Here is a 20,468-nt window from a genome sequence, read left to right on the forward strand (position 1 = left end):
ATCGGGGCATCTGGGTGGCTCACTCAGTTAAGCATCTGACTTGATTTTGGCTCAGGTCATGATCTCAGGATTGTGAGATCGAGCCCCACGTCGGGCTTCACGCTCAGTGCAGAGTCTGCTTGAGATTCTTTCTCTCTCCTTCTACCCCTGCACCTCCCCATCTTAAAAATAAAACAACCCCCCCACAAATATTAGCTATTACTATTACTATTATTATTGCATGTGTACATTAACACCCCAAAATAGCCAGTGTTGTTTAGTCGTTCTTAAATAGTTAATGGTTTATGATTACATACCTACCTTATTAACTGATTTCATGAAACAGGTTTTTCTGAATCTCGGTCAGGGTACTTAAAAAGTTTATTGTCTTCAGTTAAAACAAATCCTTAGTAGATTATTAAAACCTGGATTATTAAAAGAAAGCATTTGCTAAAGAAGTCTAAAGTGAACACCTTTCCCAGATTCTTACCTGGAAGAATCCGAGTAAACAGACGTTTTCTTGACAGAGTGCCCGTTCCTACTGGCCCTTCATGGCTACGTCTAGCCTACATGCTGACCAGACTACGTATCACAGAAAATTGAATTCAGAGGCACATTTGAGAACTATCTGTTAAGACAGATATATATTTTTTAAAGATTTTATTATTTTATTTTTTTAAGTAGGCTCCATGCCCAGCATGGAGTCCAATGCGGAGCTTGAGCTCACCACCCTGAGATCAAGACCTGAGCTGAAATCAGGAGTTGGGCCCTTAACCGACTGAGCCACCCAGGCTCCCCTGTTAAGCCAGATATTAAAGAGATTTGCAAAAATTTAAATCATTGTTACTCTGCTTACTATTGTTACTCTTCTTACTATTTTGGAAAATATAGTTGCTTTTTCATAAAGATATTTTATGTAACATGCAATTGGTATATTAATATTTATCGTAAATGAATTAATTTTAATATATTTCAAATTATCCGCAGTCTTAATTTCTAATACCATAAATATTGTTCAATACCATCTGCCTAATTAAAAGCTCTTTGGGATCCTCAATACATTTTAGGGATGCGAAGGGGACTTGAAACCATGAAGTTTGAGAACCACTGACCTCGTGTATTGTTTACTAGGTTGCATTTTGGTCAATGCGTGTCTGCTGGTTGCTTATTTTTTCTGGAAAAAGTCTTGTGTGGTCAAACGTATTTTGGGCCAAGCTGCATGCTTTCTTTCCTCCTTGAGATTTACAATACCTATCAGTACACCAGTGTCCCTCAGAAGTGTTTCCCTGATGTATCCCAGTCTTTGTTGTCCTCATTTTATTTTAAGCATAACATGATGTTTCACCATGGAATATAGCATCCCACTGAACACACTGGCTAATACATGATATATGCTACCCTCTCCCCGTTTTTTAACATGGAGCACTGGGTGTTATACACAAACAATGAATCATGGAACACTACATCAAAAACTAACGATATACTATATGGTGACTAACATAACATAATAAAAAAACCCATACAAATTCTTCATTATACTTTTTTCAACAATAAAAAAAACAAAAAGCAAGATTTATCAAGTACTTTCTGTCACATCCATACTTTACTTAGAAGAAGGCCCATGGAAGCTTACCAATTAATTTGACGGACTCTCTTTTTTTAAAAAGAAAACCACTCATCCTTCATCAGTGGACACTATTTTGCGCATAATCGTCAAAGCTATCTTTTCTATGCAAACACATGTGCTTGTGAAACTGTTTTAGACATTTTTGTGTGTTAATCAGGAGCATCTGCTCCTTGGGTCATAAGACAGCATAATGTCATCCCCGCACAAATTGTCCAAATTGCAGGTTAGTCCTGACAGCCTAGCCGCGGGGCTGTCACTACTGTTCGGTATTTTTAAATGGCAAAAAATACCTGTGGTGATGCATCATATGCCTTTATAAAACACAGTCGCTTTTTGTAACAGAAAGATTTATAAATGGCAGTGGGTTTTTTTTTTTTTTTAATGATTCTTTCTTTCCATTGGTTGTGAGCACAATCTTCACAGTTAAACAAAAGAAAAGGATTCCACCGTATGGATGAACGTGTTCCCGGCTACTACGTGATGGGCATTCTCCTCCTAAAAAATAAGGAGGATACAGTAGCCAGTCTCCTTTCTGACCACAGTGCCTTTCTAAATTTCTATGAAAGTACAGAGATCATTTCTTTGACTTTCTCTATTTCACATGTCTGTATCAGGGAAAAAATGGAAAAGTCTTAATTTGTTATAAAAACTAAAGGGACAGTAGTAACTGTACTTCATGTAGTTCAAAAGCTTTTGTTCTTGATGTTTTGGTCTTACCAGTTCCTACTTAGAAACGTAGTATTGTTTGGGGGGGCGCCTGGGTGGCTCAGTCAGTTAAGCATCTGCCTTCAGCTCAGGTCATGATCTCAGGGTCCTGGGATCGAGCCCCCCATGGGGCTCCATGCTCAGCGGGGAGTCTCCTTGTCCCTGTGCCCATCCCCCCCACCCCCCTCTCCTCCCCTGCTCATGCACTCTCTCTCTCTAATAAATTAAATCTTAAAAAAAAAACAAAACATAATATTGTTTGAATCCTTAATGACTCTGTTGGCAACTGGAAATCAGTTTTCCCTTATTATCTAAAAAAATTTAAGCAGAAATACTGTGGCTATCTTATCCAGTATCTTGGTGTTTTTTTCACCACTGAGTAGTTCTAGGGAGAGCTCTTTAAAGGTGCAAAAGGACAATCAGTCCATAGGAATTTATATTAAAGCATTTACAAACTATTCTGGAAATTCTCTCATAGTTTTTTTTTTTTTTTTAAGATTATTTATTTATTTGAGAGAGAGAATGGGAGACAGAGAGCACGAGAGGGGAGAGGGTCAGAGGGAGAAGCAGACCCCCTGCAGAACAGGGAGCCCGATGCGGGACTCGATCCAGGGTCTCCAGGATCATGACCTGAGCCAAAGGCAGTCGCTTAACCAACTGAGCCACTCAGGCGCCCGGAAATTCTCTCATAGTTAAATCAAACAGATGAACCCGATGGGAATTAAAGGACCAGAGGGAGGTTACTCTTCAGATGGCAAGAGGCCACCTTTCCATCTTCAACAGTTGAGTATATACTGTAATATATTTGGGATATTGAAAGTAGAATTGTAGAGCTATGTGACAAGAAGTTTGGTGAAGATCACACTGGCCCTTGTTTGTATAAAATCTATGATATTAACACTTCCTGCAGTGGAGAATTCATGTTTCAGGTATGCACATCCGAGGTAGAAAAGGTTATCTTCGAGGGGTCTTGTCTTGCAATCTCAGAGAGCCTCAGCTCTGGAGTCAGATGGCCTGAGTTGGATTCCCACCTCCGTCACATATGGGTGGTGTTGGGCAGGTGATGCAACTTGTTTGTGACTCAGTTTCTCCAACTGTACAAAGTCATATAAAATTCCTAGAGCAGTGCTTTGCACATCATAAGTGTATTAGTTATCTATTGCTGTGTAACAAATTACCCTAAAACTCGGTGGCTTAAAACAAGAAATAATTATTATCTCACAGTTTCTGTAAGTAGGAACCAGGGCACACTTCTGATCAGTGTCTCAGGCTCGGGACCTCCGTAACATTGCAGTCAAGCCATTCATTAGCCCAGGCTGCTGTTTCATCTGAAGGTGGGGTGGGGAGGAGCTGGGATCTGCTTCCAAGCTCATTCATATAGATGCTAGCAGGCCATGTGGGCCCCTCCACAGGATGGCTTCACAGCCGGGCAGCCAATCCCCGCCCCCATTGTGAGTAACCCTGGAGAGAATGTTCTAGAGCATCCAAGATGGAAGCCAGTTTTGTCACCTAATCTTGGAAATGACATCCCATTGCCTTTGCTGCCCTCCGTTTGTTAGACGAGAATGGCTCAATCTAGTCTATACTCAAGGGGAGAGGACTATACATGGGCATGAATACCAAGAGGTGTGATCTTGGGACCCACCTATGACAGTTACTCTTGCTTTAACTTGTCTTATGTCCACATGTCTGTGAATTTCAAACTTTCACATCCTACTGGCTACTTGGTATCTCCCATATCCTACTGTCTATGTGGTATCTCCCCAGGATGTCTATTAGGCAGCTGAGATCTGACATGCAAAAATGGAGCTCCCAACACCTGCTTCTCGAACCATGATCTTTTCTGTTTTGGTGAATGGCAACTCTGTTCGTAGAGATGATCTGGTCAAAAACTTGAATGGATCCTCCTTAACTCTTTTCTTTCTCTTATACCACTTATCAACTTGACCTTCAAAATATATTTTTTCTCTTATACCACTTGTCAACTTGATCTTCAAAATATACCTAGAATCTCACCAGTTCTCACTACCTCCTCCCCTAGTAATAAGATCACCACCTTATTAGTCCATGTATGGGGTGTCTCACCTGAATTTTTGCAGTCACCTAACTGGGCTCCCTGTTTTTAGCCTTATCCCCTTTTGGTCTCTTCTTCCCAACAGACAGAATGATCCCTTCAAACATAAGGCAGATCTTTATACCACTCCATTCACAATTCTCGGGTCTCTTCCTGTGTCACTTGAAGTAAAAAGTCAGAGTCTCTGTAATGGCCTACAGGGCCTCTCATGATTATAAAATTATTTATCTGTGTTTAATTGTATAAAATGACATATATATGTATAATAAATACCCTATATATGTACATCTGTGGAAACACACATTTGTATGTTTAATTATTTATTAGAATTTATTTTCTGAATTGTGTAAGATGGGGATCTGACTCTTGCCAAATAAAGAGCTAATTTTCCCAGCCCTGTTGATTAACTAGAACACCCATCCCCCACTGAAGTGGTATTTCACAATGAACCTGTTAGTTTCTTTTTTTTTTTTTAAGATTTTATTTATTTATTTGACAGAGAGAGACACAGGAGAGAGGGAACACAAGTGGGGGGGAGTAGGAGAGGGAGAAGCAGGCTTCCCGCAGAGCAGGGAGCCTGATGCGGGGCTCAATCCCAGGAACCCGGGATCATGACCTGAGCCGAAGGCAGACGCCCAACAGCTGAGCCATCCGGGTGCCCCTCTTTTTTGTTTCCTATGCTTTGTCTAATTGTTGAATTTTAGAATGGCGATGTACCTAACAGGTCATGTAAGATATAATTGTGTTTTTAGAGATCTCATTTGATATGGTATACTCCAACACGTATAAAAGCCGCTTGAATTTTAATTGGGGATTAATTATGGAGAACTTTTACTTATATCCCTTTATTTGATAGATAAGGAACTAATTCTACTTAGGAGATGGTGCTTAAGTTGAAAAATCCAGTTAGTGGCAAAACTGAGATGAAAAGAAAGAAAAAAAAAACCTCATGGGTTTTTTTTTTTTTTTAATAATTATGTTTTATTTTTTATTTTTTTATTATTTTTTAAATTTATTTGAAGAGAGAGACACAGCGAGAGAGGGAACACAAGCAGGGGGAGTGGGAGAGGGAGAAGCAGGCTTCCCGCGGAGCAGGGAGCCCGATGCGGGGCTCGATCCCAGGACCCTGGGACCATGACCTGAGCCGAAGGCAGACGCTTAACGACTGAGCCACCCAGGCGCCCCACCTCAGGGGTTTTGAGCCACTGTTTCTGACACATGTTGATCTACTCCGCTGCTGCTGCCTATTTATAAGTGTTTCAGAAAATTATCACAAAAATGCTTATCGCATTTCAGACCCTGTAAGGATATCATCTGGATTGGAATCCTTGTTTATAAAGATAACTTTCAGTGTTCAGGCAGATCTGTGAATGCTCTAGTCCCCTGGTGTTCTTTTCTTCTTTCTAGACTTTTGGTCTTATCTCTATTTATAGCTTCAACTGGCAAACAGGAATGGGTAGGCGAAGGAGATTAAACTCAAGCCAGTTTGTTTTGTTGGTTATTAGCAGCACTGCTGAAAAGTTGGCTGAAAGAGGAAAGCATATTGAAATTATTGCTTAAAAGGAGGGGTATAGAATGTTCAGTGGTTTTTCTTTTGACAAAAGTCATCTCCCACGTGGTGCATTATGTGTAATTGAGGGTCGGCTCTAGATCACAAAATGAATCACTTCTAACTCCTTCACATCTACAGAGGTAAGAATGGAAAGTTGTCACTTAGATCAGGCCTTGTTCCCCCTGTTTTTCTGTGTTTTTTTTTTTTTTTTTTTCCTTCTCTCCGAATAGTGTGACTTGCCCCTCTGGACACCTGGCTTTGGCAGCCAGGGAAGGGCCCTGAGCTAATGAGGGAGCCATTCTGCCTCTCCCAGATAATTTTGCTCCACGTGGTGACAAAATCTAATCCAGAAATGGATGTCTTTCTTTAGGCAAAAGCAGCACAGAAAAAGAAAGAAAGAGTACCGCGAGAAGGTACTGAGCTTCGGGTAAGCTTTTCGAACCAACACCATACTTGGCATTCAGTGAGTCAGTGGGCATGAGTGATTAAACCCTGAGTTCGCTCAAGGCCCAGATTAACTTGTGTGCCGTCAGCCACCCTGGGCCGGCAGCTTCTTTGCAGAAGAACCGTGAGCCAGACGACAGAGACCCTCCCAGTTAAAATACCACGACAGAACACTGGTAACAAATGAAAGAAAGGCAGCAGTTTATTTTTAGTAAAGGAAGATTAATATCAGCCAGTAACGCGCAGTGGGCTCGCTTAAGTCTTCCTCCTCCCTTTAAAATTCTGTTTTTACCCAAACGGTGAGATAAAGACAGTTTGTCATGCTTTGAACTTCCTGGCTTATGTTGATTTGTAGCAATATGTTACTGTTACACGTTTGAGTGGGAGCGGAGGTACATTTCATGAAAGCCGCTCTGAAAACTAATAAAATCGTGACAGCCGCCCTTCAGTGGGTATTGGTAACATCAAGAAAATAAAAAAGACTTTGCCATTTTCAGGCAGTCGCTCTTCCAACTAGACTGAAAATATAATGGGCTTTAACTCAACTCACTTGTTTAAACATTACCCAAGAGCAGCTTTCTCTTCCTCCTCAGAAGTTCTGAGTGCCTACACGCATTTAACCACAGATAGACACAACCCCCCAAAAGTTCTTCTCAGACCCTTTGAGTCTTCTATAAAGTAATAGCTTCAGAAGGCTTTCAAGGAATTGATAATTCACGCAGTCATGAGGCATGAAGGTATATCCTCTCTCTTACAACCGGGTCATGGGATGATGACCTGGCGGTGGCCTCAGGACCTTTGGAGATGCGTAGGGTTTGGTGTCCCAAGCGAGATGCAGTCATCGTAGTGAGAGAGCTGGATGGCAGTCTTGCAGTGTGCTTTCAGAAACAGACGAGGAAGAGCTAGCAAGAGGCTAGAAGAGGCTGCAGACATCTTTTGAAGACCATTTCCAGGCTCAGATGGCCATTGTCAGAAAACGGTGGGGTGGACTTGTCTGAGCTTCGGGGGAAGCTAGAACAGCACCCGGTGACAAGTGAACATTATAAGCTCACAAGGCAGAAGAGAACTTTTCAGAGCCACACACAGTTCTAATGTGTAGGCTTTTGTCTGGTGCTCTGAGTAGGATAAAGAGGCATGCATATTTTAACCATTCATTTCATATTCGGCGTGTGAAGTAAATGCTACCTTCCAACTTGGCTGGGGCAGTTCTTTATCGAGATGTATCGAGTCAGAGTGAAAACCCATCAATTACCTATTTGTGGTGCAAAATAGAAAATTTCCTCTTTCTAACACTGCATCTTTTTTTGGTTCAATCCTAACAGCATTTAAAGATATTAATAGTAGCTCAGTGAGTCTGAGTCTTTAATGGGCAGAATCAGATGAATTTTAATTCGAAACAAAACTTTCTCCTCTTCCTACCCTTGATGACTACACATCAGTTATCTTGAATTATTAAACATTGTGAATCCTTCTCGGTGTACTTATTTCAGTTAGTAAGCTTGAAATTTTGCGGGCATGTTCCCAGTGGTATATATCATAATTTTCAAGATGTACTGCCTACCCCAGCAGGTGCTCTGTTTTCTTTCTTCCTCCCCCGCTCTAGTATTTCAGGGCTCCATAGGTAGATGAGTTGTGTGATTGCTTCGTTCTGATAATTAACATGCTTGTTTGAGGTTATAAAATATACATCTGAGAGAAGCCAGGGATTTCCCCCTGAATACCAACTAACTGCTTGAAGTGGCATTTTTCATTCTGACTTGTTTTGTTTTCTTTTCTGTAGCATACTGGAGCAAAATGAAAGAATTTATTCTGAGGCCTCAGAAGTCATGCTGCTACAGACCATGAGCAAGAAGGAGTGGACTTCAGCCTGCACGGATGGTCTTCAAACACAAACGGCTGTGGGTAAGTCATCCAAAGGACTTGGCATTCATTAGCTCTAGATTTCATCAATCATCGTTGATTTGGTGTCTCAGGACAGCTTATTCAAGTGCCTGGCTATTTCTCTACAGCCCAAGCAACAGGTTGTTTGAGAAAATGTTCTAGTGATGGAGAGCCAAGAGAACAACGAAATTTACTTAGTGTGTTTGTTCCTGAAATTTGCAAAGCAGTGGGATCTGAGTATATTTGTGGTTAGAAAAGACCAAAAAGGAGGGGAAAAAAAATCTGAACATCTGAACACACAAATGACCCAACAGACTAGGTCTTCCAGACATTGCTTTTAGCTGAGAGCATAAGGAATTAATCACACACGAGACCGTCGATTTGATCTGATGGCAGATTTCTTACCCTGTAGTGAAGTATCAGGGTGGGGAGGGTGAGAGGCACTGGGGTTTTCCAAGTCTTACTCAACATATATTTATTGAGCACCTTTTAACTACATATGATGCCCATTATGAATACACCCTTGGTCTAGGGGTGGAATTCAAGGCTCCAAACTATAAAGAAATAATAAATGATACCAAGATATTGTGGATTTCCAAGGAAGTTTAATCAGCCTAGTTGACCGTAGTTCTTAGAAACAGTCCTCAAATGGAAGCCAGTTCTCCCCACCTAACTTGGTGACCTCAGCCAACTTACTCATCCTTGGGGAATGGGTCACTTCTAGAAAACTCCAGTGTGTGCCTCGTTGACCTCCAAGGTCTGTTGCAAATCTAAAAATTCGACAGTTCACTCTGCTGAAATTAATTAAACAATTATCCCCTCTGATTCTTAGCCGAATCGATTGTGAGTCCTTGGCAGGTCACCTTTGGCAGGGAGGCTCATTGGACAGGCCATTGTGGAGAAAAGGGGCCAGGTACTTTGGGGTCCTTTCTCCATACTTATCTCTACGATCTTCTGAGCCAGGCCTTTGGTCAAACAGGCCTTGTGGTGTCTGTGGTTAGTGATGTATTCCCTTACAGCTTTAAAGCCAACGTAGCACATTGTTACGTGAATAGAATAGAATAGAACAGAATATTGTCCTTTAGTTTTCTTTTCTTTTTTTTTTTTAAAGATTTTATTTATTTGACAGAGGAGCGACAGCGAGAGAGGAACACAAGTAGGGGGAGTGTTGAGGGAGAAGCAGGCTTCCCGCTGAGCAGGGAGCCGGATGCGGGGCTCGATCCCAGGACCCTGGGATCATGACCCGAGCCGAAGGCAGCCGCTTAACCAACTGAGCCACCCAGGTACCCCTGTCCTTTAATTCTCTGTCGGGGATCTCACTCTTCCTTCTCTGTTTGCTATCACTGTCTTACGGGTTATCTGCCGATCCCTTTTTCCTGTGGAGCCCCAAACTTCGTTTTACGTAGCACAGAATTTATTATTTTTCTTTCTGACTAAACATCCCTTTTCCAAAGCAGAGCTATGAATGACACTTTAAATGATGCTCAGATGTCACTCTTGTTAGCTGCTGGCTCTCTGCCTCCAAGTGGTGCCTTATTTGGGTTTCGTGACAGCATTTTTTTTTTTTTTTTGGTCTTGCAAGTGTTAAATTATGAAGTGCAGGAAACCACATGAATGTGGTGGAATGAAAAGGCGAACATGGTGTTATCTGGAAATGCCAGTGTTATGGTTCTCCTGGTGACGGTCCCCTCCCTGCACTCAACATACGAAGCCTGTTTACCTGCTTGGTGGCAGTCTTCCAACTCCGGTCTTGATCTTCAGTCATGCTGTCTGCCATGGCCCCCTTGTCACACTGAGTCAGGAGGTTTGGTTAAGATGGTTGCACGAGGCTGTCTCTTTCTATGCAGCTCCTGCCTGCCTGCTGAGCCGGCTCGTCCACAAAGTCTTCCTGGAATGCTCAGGCCTCTGTGCACTCCTGTAACATTTAGAACGTGCAACCTATGGGGACGCCCAGGTGGCTCAGTTGGTTAAGCGTCTGCCTTCAGCTCGGGTCATGATCCCAGGGTCCTGGGATCGAGCCCCACATCTGGGAGCCTGCATCTCTTCCTACTGCTCCCCACTGCTTGTGCTCGCTCTCTCTCTGACAATAAATAAACTCTTTAAACACAAAAGAAGGTGCATCATTAAAAAAAAAAAAATCTATGGATATGTAGTGCTTGTGGGTGTTTGCTACCACCCCGTCTGGGTTGCAGGCTGCCTAAGGGCAGGAATCCGATCACAGCCCCGCGTTTCTCAAAGGTGGTCTAGCCCCAGGATCTCCTGCAGCAGAGCCACCTGGGCATGTGTCCTAAAGTTGCAGATTCAGCAACACTAGGCTCAATGAGTCAGAATTTCTGGGGATGTGCAGCCCGAGAGACTCGCCACACTGAGGTTTGTGGACAGCAGTGTGCGTCTACTTGCTCATCCTCTGGGCCTCCTCACCTGCAGCGTCGGCTCTAGATCTGAGCACGTCGTAGGTGCCCAGGAAGTATTTGCTTGTTGATTTAAGCAGCACCCAACTATGGTGGTTGCCTTCATCCTTCAGTTGCTCTTAGCCTTTTCGGGATGTGAAGTCTGCATATTCTCTGAACCCTCAAAAACCCCGTTTTGTCCAAAGGTGTAAAGTCCCCTCAGTCAGAGGCTGTTCTGGAAACCTTTCAGTGTCTCCTTCTCTTCAACCAGTGACTCTGACTGCCCCCTGTCAGGGGTGGCGACTCCTGCTGCATACGGCCCAGCAGTCGTGTCAGCTCCAGGGAGAGGGGCCCTGGCGCCAGGACAGGAGGTGGATCTGAGGGGGGAGCGGTGCTCTGGGATCCCAGACGCTTCATCCTCCGATCCCAAGGCCACGCCTGCTGCCCTTGGCAGTTCATCGTGAATGCTGTTTCTTTCAGCTGTTAGGGCTCGCAGGTTGTCCATTCCGGTGGCAGGAGAGCGATCCCCTGGTGAAAAGGGATCAAGTTAAGCTGCGGTGGACACACATGAAATCATCCTCAGTGCCAGTAGCAGATTCGGGATTTGAATCTGATGACAGCAGGCTGCGGTGGTGACCCCGGGCCCCCCTCCCTCCCTCCCCCACCTGCCCCAGCAAGGGCAAGCCTGGCCTTGGATGATCCAGGAGAGATTTGCAGGGTGGCATCACTTCTAGTGCAGCTCCTGATGCCCTTGCTGGCAGGTGCAGCCCTGGGAGGAGATCAGACGGAAACCAAACAGAAGAACTCAGAGAAGTCTAGCCAGCCGGTAAGGGAACCAGTGGGCGCATCGGGACATTTATTAGCTGTGAAGACAGCCACTACCACCTGCATCAAAGCTTTTTTTTTTTTTTTTGCAACTTTTGTTTGTTTGTTTGCTTTCACTCTTGCTTCGTCACAGTTTTACTTAAGAGAAGGTGTGTCGATCTTGAATTGTGTTAAAAGGCACATTCAGGCACAGGGACGGGAAGCGTCTTCTCCTGGGCGTCCGTCTAATCCTGGCGACGGGAGGTTTGGGGAGCGGGAAGGTATACCAGAACGGATTGGGAAATGGAGGTTTTTTTTTTTTTTTTTTTTCATTCTCAGCTAAGGGAGGAAAACAAAGCGCAGGTTTCCAAAGCAATATATATATATATTTTTTAATTTGAGAGAGAGAGAATGAGAGAGAGCATGAGAGGGAGGAGGGTCAGAGGGAGAAGCAGACTCCCTGCCGAGCAGGGAGCCCGATGCGGGACTCGATCCGGGGACTCCAGGATCATGACCTGAGCCGAAGGCAGTCGCTTAACCGACTGAGCCACCCAGGCACCCCATTTCCAAAACAATATTAAGAGCAAAAGAGGCTTTTGCACATGGTGCTTCATCGAAACCTGATTAGACTTTCTCTGTGTGGCCTCTTCCAGTGGGAGTGGGACACGGGCTCTGTTTGTGATGCAGGAGGCAGGTGCATAGGCTGTCAGTCAGGGAAGGGAAATGGACAGTTGTTGCCATCAGTGCCTTGAGCCTTCATTAGAGGGTTCAAGGTGGAGGAATAACTAGGGACAAAATTAGAGAAATTACGGAACATCCGATTTTAGCGAAAAAGCAAAGGTGTTGGTGTTATGGAGGTCTTTAGCGGTGCATGGAACATTTCCTTACGAGTAGTCATCTGTGGTGGGGAAAGCGAAGAGCTGGTTCTAAAAGGACCTTCGACTACATTGCTTGTGTTGTTTACCATGAGGCATTCTCGAGAACTGCAGATTTTCCAAATGGCTTCCTGACTCGTAGGCGCTGCTTTTGGAAGGCAGATAGACATAGGAAAAGAGGCAGTCCGGTACCCTCCCTGAAGACCATCGTTGGGAAGCTCTTGAAAGGCTTTCTAGCTTCGAGAAGTTGGATACCCCTCACGTGCCTAAGCCGATGTTCTTCTGTGGAATGGGTTACAACTCGCTCCTCTGGCTGATACCATCATGGGCTAATTGCATCAGTCCTATGGAGAAGCTTTGTGGTTGGGTACAACTGAGTTAAAACCACACCAGCTCAGGAAATGCAGTGAGTGGTCTTATAATAGGCATCATCAAAACAGAGGGTGATTTACTTGGAAGGTACCTTTCCTTGGTGACAGTTTGAAAGCTTTGAAAGGCGGTGTTTGCTGTGCATCAAAAGAAATTAAGATTAAACTGCCACATGGGCACACGGTTGGAGTGAAAACAGAAAGTAACTCACTGGGGCTCCTTACAGCACATGCTTTCCCCGAAGATTGTCATCATCACATCACGGGATCATTACCAGTTCCACTCTGATGACGAACATGGCGCTGTCTTCCTCTCTGGAGCTTAAGATCATTGGCTTCCATCTTCCTTCCCGGACGGTTCCAATTGGGTTAATCATAGGTGCCTCCGACTTGAGTCCACACCTCCTCCTGTCACTGCCCTGACTCCCTTTATGGGTTCCTTGTCTAGAGAGACAGGATCAGCAGCCAGCCAGTCATGGATGCTGGACACCATCTCCTCTCCCTATGCTTCGTCCCTTGACCACATGCTGGGGTTTTGCCTCTTACTTATTTCACAGTCTAGCACTCTGCTCCATTCCCCTGCCCTTGGTCTGCTTCTGCGGTTAACATCACTTGCCTGACTACTGCAGCCTCTTCCCAAAGCGTACTTCTGCCCTAAGTCTGTCCTTCCGATATTCCGTTCATCCTACGATTTTGAGACTTGTCTTCCCAAAGAAAGGGTCTGATTGAATTACTCCCACTGCTGAAAGCCCTCGGTGGCATGTGAAGTATGGAACCGTGTTTGTAACACAATGTTAGGCCTCCAGTTCCTCCTTCAGAATTGTGTATGCAACTGATTACCCATCGGTACACGATGATTACAAAGTCATGATGAAAATGGATGCGTGTCCACAGAGACTAGGACTAAATAAAGCAAAAACGAAGATGTTTGTAGTATTAGAGCAGTTGGTACTTAAATCTTTAAGAATGAGAGTCCTCTGGTATTTTCCAGAGGAATGAGTGGATAGGACGAAGTGAAAGGAAAAATGTAAAGGATTTTGTTAGCTTCCTTGCCCTACAGGATAAAATGGTAACTCCATTGCACGACATTCAGCGTCCCTAGGAATTCATTACCGACTCACCATTGAAATCTCATCCCTCCCTCCCACCTCCCCACAGGACACTTCTTTCCTTTCTACATATACTGTGTTCTTTAGCAGCGACCATGCCTTCTTTCATGTTGATTCTTCTGCAGGAAATTCCGTTTCTCCACCCAGTGAACTTCTCATTCATTGAGGCCTACTGGGAATGCTCCCTCTTCCTGTGTCAGTCTGCGGATTGCAGTTCTTTGATGATGCAGCCATCTCTGTGGAGGACCCGTGAGGGTGGAGACTGCTTTATTTTAAACCTTGTATTCTAAGTAGTAAACCCATTCCTCCACATAATATGGCTTAATAAATATTTACGACAGGTAAAAAGAAAGAACTCCTTTAGAAATATACAAATAATCCTTCAGGTGAGATTTCAAATGTTTCAGATAAACTCAGTGCTAATTACCGCGTGGTAAAAAATTAAAAAAATGTTGACGTTTTGGGTTAAACGATTTTTACAAAAGCAGTTGGACTCAGCATCCTAGCACTTTAAGTAAACTAGGAGGGTGAATCTTTAGTACTTGAAAATTCTAACGTCACGTAGGATCAATTCAGCTTCTCAGGAGCCATGTTTGTGAAGGGACTAGAAATTGCTTTTTAAACTGTTTTATGTCATGAAAAACCGTATCGGCCAAATCAGAAATCCACCGAAATGACACATGCAGTGTTGGCAGCATAATAGGAATATGTGGTATTTTTTTCTTAAGGGAATTTAAAAAGCCAAGACTGGGTAACATTAAAGGATTGATGTAACATTTTCAGTTCTGAAAGGCTATTCTACTCTAGAAATATACTTGTTACTATTTTTTCATTTCTAAGAATTCTGTTTGGTTAAAATTGCAAAGGAGAAAAAAAATATCTTGGCTTAAACAAAATGAAAAGTCATCTCCAAAATTAATTTGGCATCCTCAAAAGTTCCTTTTCAAAGGGAGGAGGAGGAGGTTTTTTAATATCACATGTTAAAAATGCCACTAAAAAAATCATCATCTGCACTTGTGAGCAAGAAATTCAGAATGGTATTTAATGGAGATCAATGTGTGAGGCATGTTATGCATCTTTTTAAACAATATTTTGACATTAGGGGAAGGCTGTTTAATAGTGTATATTATTTTATAATCTATATTATACATATCATCTATATTTTTCCTATTAATCTTCTAGTTAGAGTCAGTAAGCTGGAATAGATCCTTTCAATTTAAGATCTGCCACTTTCCCTGCATGATATTCTTACCCAACCTTCAGTTCGCTTGCCTGTGAAATTATGACAGAAGTTGAACCGCTGTTAGAGTAACGGATTAAGAAATTGGTCAGTACGCATGTACTGATCGACTACCAACTTGGAAACCTTAAATACCACATCACTTGGCAGCATCTCATGGAAGTTGATCTTTGTTTTGCACAGTGAAGAACCTTTGCTGAATTTATTATTTTTCTGTTCTGAATAAAACATTTATTTAAAAGCCTGGCCATTTGGCTGTGGAGAAGATCCAGCAGAAAATACATGTACCTGAAGCCGTCAATGTATTGTCAAGTACACTTCCATTAAAAAAAAACACACACACACACACACCATGGCTAAGGTGAACGGATGCAGATTTGCAGTTCACCGGTAGCTGTTCTCATTATTTAACTGTAATGAAAGCAGTTTTCGTTACAGCTTGGGGTGCTTCCTGATGTAGTGGGTGCTTATCTTGAACTGCCCTCCCCAGACCACGTATATTGTGGCTAGAACCTATCTAAGGCTACCTGGTGTCAGGTAGCGTAAGCAGAAGGGTCTGTAAGCATGAGTAGCCTCGGTGAGGAAGGCTGCGAAGGGGAAGACAACTCTTCGGGAGACTTTAAGGATCTAAATACAGAACAGAATTCCTTGATGGATCTCAAATTTTGAAAATCCAGCCCCGAGAAAACTGATCACTGTCCTCATAGATTTTTTTTTTTTTTTTTTTTTTTTTTTTTTTAGCAGTACATAATCCATTGCTACACTGCTGTTGGAAAACAATATAATGTACTGTTTAAGAGCGTAGGTTCTTGAGGCAGATTTCCTGGGTTTGAGTACAAATCTGCCTCTTGATAGCTATGTAACGCTGAGCAAATTTACTGAACCTCTCTGGGTCTCAGTTTATCCACCCATGAAATAGGAAAATTAAAGCAGCGTCTATCAGAGCTGTAAAACCTAAATGAGTTCATGACCGTAAAGCTTTTTTAAAAAAAAATACGAAGTTAGCTGTTATGGTCATGTTACTTTCGGGGTATTCAGTTAGACAGCTACTCAGTTTGTAATAAAAATTTTCCAGCCTTTATTCTTGGTGCCTTCTTTCAAACCAAATTTACGAGTTTTTACTCTGGTAGAGAAGGTAAAATATGGGCGTGAGCCCAATCAGGGACGGTGAGAAAATGCTGTGGGAACGCAAAGGAATGAGATAGTTGGTCTAGTTATGAAGTGGAGAAGACACAGAAGAGGTGTTTTGAGCTAGATGTTGAAGTCTGGCCAGGATCCCACATGGCAGGAGGGCGACGGAACGACGCTGAGAAGGAAGAGGGTGATGTGTGTTGGAGGCACGTCGTGGACTGGCTTGGGTCCAGTGCGAGGTGCGTGAAGTAGAACAATGAAGGATTGGGAGGAACAGGGATGCTCTAATAATGATGGTAATAATAATAATAATTAGTGTGAACTATTAATTGAGTAGCTACCTTACCCCAGCGTCTGTGAGTGCTACCCTACAACTCCCTGCAACATAGTTAGCCCCATTTTACAGGGGACAACAATTGGTTTAATCCCATACTAAGGGTTGGAACTTTATCTTAAGTGGTGGAGAGCCATGGAAGGTTGTGGAATGGGAGAAGGTCACGATCAGACTTAACACTGATTGACTTATCTGCTCTATTAGACTCTTAAGTTCCCCGAAATTGAAGACAGGTCTCCTACTGCCCTATGTTCCTTCCAGGAGTAGCCCTGGACCTTCAGCATGGGCGATGTTCCATAAATGCTGGTGGAATCTATTTTAAAAGCTTCCTCAACAAAATTTAGGAGACCCTTTTTGTACATTTTCCCTTTTAAAGAGGAAACTAATTAATTGATCTAAGAAGAGTTTACTAGTAAACTAAATTCCTTTGTGCTTATGCATGTTTCATCTCATCTGATGCTCACAAAAATTTTGACAGATCATGAGTCTGACTTTTACATTGAAATTAGATATTATTAGAATGGATGGGGCTGTTGGTGCTGAAGACTTCACATGGCTTGCAGGAAGAAAGCTAGGATTTGAACCCTGGGTTCCCTGACCCCTTGCCTATACTCTGTCTTCACTCCTACCTCTGTCGAACCACTTCTGATTTCCAGTATGCAGTAGGGTGGTTTTTTCACTGGTTTAAGGCCACTCGGCTAGCTCTCTGTTGCTTTCAGAGAAACTAAAGCCCCACAAGGACCTAATCGACTTTGTAGAGGTTGATGGGAAAGAAATTATCTTCAGCTGTCCTCAGGACCAGCATCCTTCTAAATGATGCTGCTGGCAGGTGGCCATTTCTAGGAGCCCATCAAATTAGCCACTTGGAAGAGCCTGGCATCCTGTGTTGGGTACCACGCAGAGTGAACTTGCTCTTCACAGGAAAACAGAGTTTGGGGGTGAGAATATCGCATGAACCCTAGATTTAAGGTAAGCACTTTGCTTCTTCCATCTGATTGATGCCAAATTTATTTCACTAAAAAACACTCAGCAACAGGCAGAGCAGCATGTTCCAAAGGCTGCCTGGAATTTGCAGTGACATTTAGTGAAAGGGGACGTTCAGGTCCAGCTACCAAAGGTCATGGCCTGAGAACCTACAGGCACGCATTATGTAAATTCAGCCCAAATCTATATTAACCTGACAAGTTTTGGAACGGTTATCTGCTCTATGAAATTGATCCTCAGTAAGATTCTCCAGAATATCAGATCTGCTTAATGCATTTAAATCAGTACTTGTAAATTCTTGACAACCCTGCTGGTGCCGATTAGCAGAGGCTTATCTCGCCTGCAGCTGGACCCACTTTGCAGGAATGGACATGGTTTTCTCTGTTTTCCTGATGGGCACCCACATTGGTGCCTCGGCACTGCCCTCATGCACTTGGGAGAGTCAGTGAGCTTACAGTACTCTGTCTTGGGGACCTAGCCATCAATCCAGCACCCCACTTTCAAAGTGTCTTTAATTTGATTTTTAAATATATATATATATATTTTAATTGTGGTAAATACATATAACATAAAGCTTGCCACTGCAGGCATTTATAAGAGTACGATTCAGTGACTTTAAGTATGCTCGCAGTATTGTGCAACCATCAGAGATTTTCATCATCCCAAACAGAAACTCTGTAAAACACTTACTCCCCATTCCTTTCTCTCTGCAGCTCCTAGTAACCTCTACTCTACTTTCTACCTTGATGAGTTTGCCTATTTTAGCTACCACCTATGCCTGGAGTTACACAATGTCTCTTTTTGTGTCTAGCCCTTAATTTATTTTTATTTATTTTTATTTTTAAAGATTTTATTTATTTATTTTGAGAGAGAGAATGAGAGAGAGCGAGCACATGAGAGGGGGGAGGGTCAGAGGGAGAAGCAGACCCCCTGCTGAGCAAGGAGCCCTATGCGGGACTCGATCCCAGGACTCCAGGATCATGACCTGAGCCGAAGGCAGTCGCTTAACCAACTGAGCCACCCAGGCGCCCTAGCCCTTAATTTATTTTTAACATCGTGTTCCAAATAAACTTTTCTCATGTATTCACTTTTAATACTTTATTGTATTAATAATTATCAATAAGTTATAATTTTCATTCTAATTTAGGAAACTAGGTTCTGTAAGGATATGAGTATGCAACAAACTTTAAATTATAAAATAAGTAAGGCACAGAGATTGAAAAGTACAGCATAGGGAATATAGCCAATAATACCGTAATAATGTTGCATGGTGACAGATGGTAACTACACTTACATGGTGCTGAGCACTGAGTAATGTACAGAACTGTCGAATCAATATGTTGCACACCTGAAACTAATATAGCCTCGTATGTTATACTTATACTCCATCTTTTTTTTTTATACTGCAATTGAAAAAAGGAATACGAGTACATGGAAGACATAGAAAATATTTTCATTAGGAACTGAAGAAAATAACATTTGGAAGACAAAACTCAAACGCGTCATAGGTAATTTCACATTCCTCTTTGGGGCTGATCCTCCCCTGCTTGGGGTTCGCCCCTCTTCAGCCTGCATTCTCTGCAGAATTTCTACAGGCAGGTTTGCATTTCCCGAATGCCTCCAAGGAAGAATTTGGAATTTGTTAGATACCGTCTTTGGGCTGGCTTGCCTTTTATTCTTCTTTTTGTTGATTTTCAAATTAATCATCCCCTTTCCTTGCTTCTGTCCAGCAGCAGGCAGAAACATGTGATGACTGCGCTCGGAAAATTCGTGAATCACACAGCCCTCTGCTTGCGGTGATGTTACGCAAAGCAGAAGTAATTCCTTTCTGCAGAGAAACAAAAGCATTGTAATTTTACTGCAGTAGTGAAATTGTAGTAGAGGTGAACATAAGTCTTCTGCTATTTACATCTTTAATGAGCCACAATTAAAAGTAGTGGGTTGGCGTGTCAGAGTGAATGTGTTATTTTCAGATTTCTATTCTAGGCATTGCCACTGCTGGTCTAAGTGGCACTTCATTGGCACCCTGGGGCTCCGAGAGCCTTAAGAAAGAAAGCCCAGAAAGGTCTAATCTACTTCCTGAAAGTTAATGGAACAGTAATGACTTTCTGCTGTGCTCAAGGTAGAGCTTTGCCTCAGATCCCAGAAGCGCCTGTGATTCTCAAATCTTCTGTCACGGTACATCTTTTCCTTCTGGTGAAAGGCTCCATGGATTGATTTAATGTTGAGGTACTCTAGAGATTTTTCTCCCTTCCCATTTTGCCTTGCCATAATTAAGATGTATTGGCACCTGGGTGGCTCAGTCAGTTAAGCGTCTGCCTTCGGCTCAGGTCATGATCCCAGGGTCCTGGGATCGAGCCCCGCATCGGGCTCCCTGCTCAGCGGGGAGTCTGCTTCTCCCTCTCCACTCATGTTCTCTCTCTCGCTCTGTCTCTCTCAAATAAGTAAATAAAATCTTAAAAAAAAAAAGATGTACTGGGGTGCTCTCCTTGCGCTGGGTACCTGGTGTGGGGCGAGGCAGAACATTGTGTTGTAAAAGGCCCTTTCCCCAGCTCTGACTGAGCCCAGACCTGAGCTCATCCATCTCAGGGGTACTGTGTTAGATCACTCAGCACTGTCCTTCCCCACCTCATCCTCATCCTCAAGGATAACTGCTGAGTTTAGCTGCACTGAGATACTAATCTGAGACACTCTCTTAGGAACCCTTAGATGGGTTTCCGCAGATTATGCACTGCTGCTAAATAAGTTACTGTGGACAAGAGGTTTTCCTGACAAGGTAGTAAAGCCACATACTGGGATTCACGTCATAGCTCATCTAAAAACATCATGTGTAAACAGTTCTGTTTACCTGCTTGAGCTCAGCAAAAATGTGCATGGAAGTATTTGCAGTACAGTGCCGGAGAGGACTGTGAAGAAATATGTAGATCTTGGCCACTGGCAGGTGTCCCCACCCTTGTGATGCATACATACG

At 43.0% G+C, this 20,468-nt stretch overlaps 1 protein-coding gene across 16 annotated transcripts in view; it reads left to right on the plus strand.

Annotated features, from left to right (window-relative positions):
• ATXN1 (ataxin 1) overlaps positions 1-20,468 on the plus strand; it is a 407,605-nt gene that overhangs the window by 98,128 nt on the left and 289,009 nt on the right. For all 16 annotated transcript variants that reach the window (XM_064597143.1, XM_054505717.2, XM_045866332.3 and 13 more), the window contains one exon: positions 8,162-8,283. The gene's annotated coding sequence lies outside the window, so the exon portion shown is untranslated. The remainder of the gene's footprint in view (positions 1-8,161; positions 8,284-20,468) is intronic.

The sequence above is a fragment of the Mirounga angustirostris genome, unplaced genomic scaffold, assembly GCF_029215605.1.
Source record: "Mirounga angustirostris isolate CCGP_5_RB_7025 unplaced genomic scaffold, mMirAng1.0.hap1 SCAF_8, whole genome shotgun sequence".
NCBI lineage: Eukaryota > Metazoa > Chordata > Mammalia > Carnivora > Phocidae > Mirounga > Mirounga angustirostris.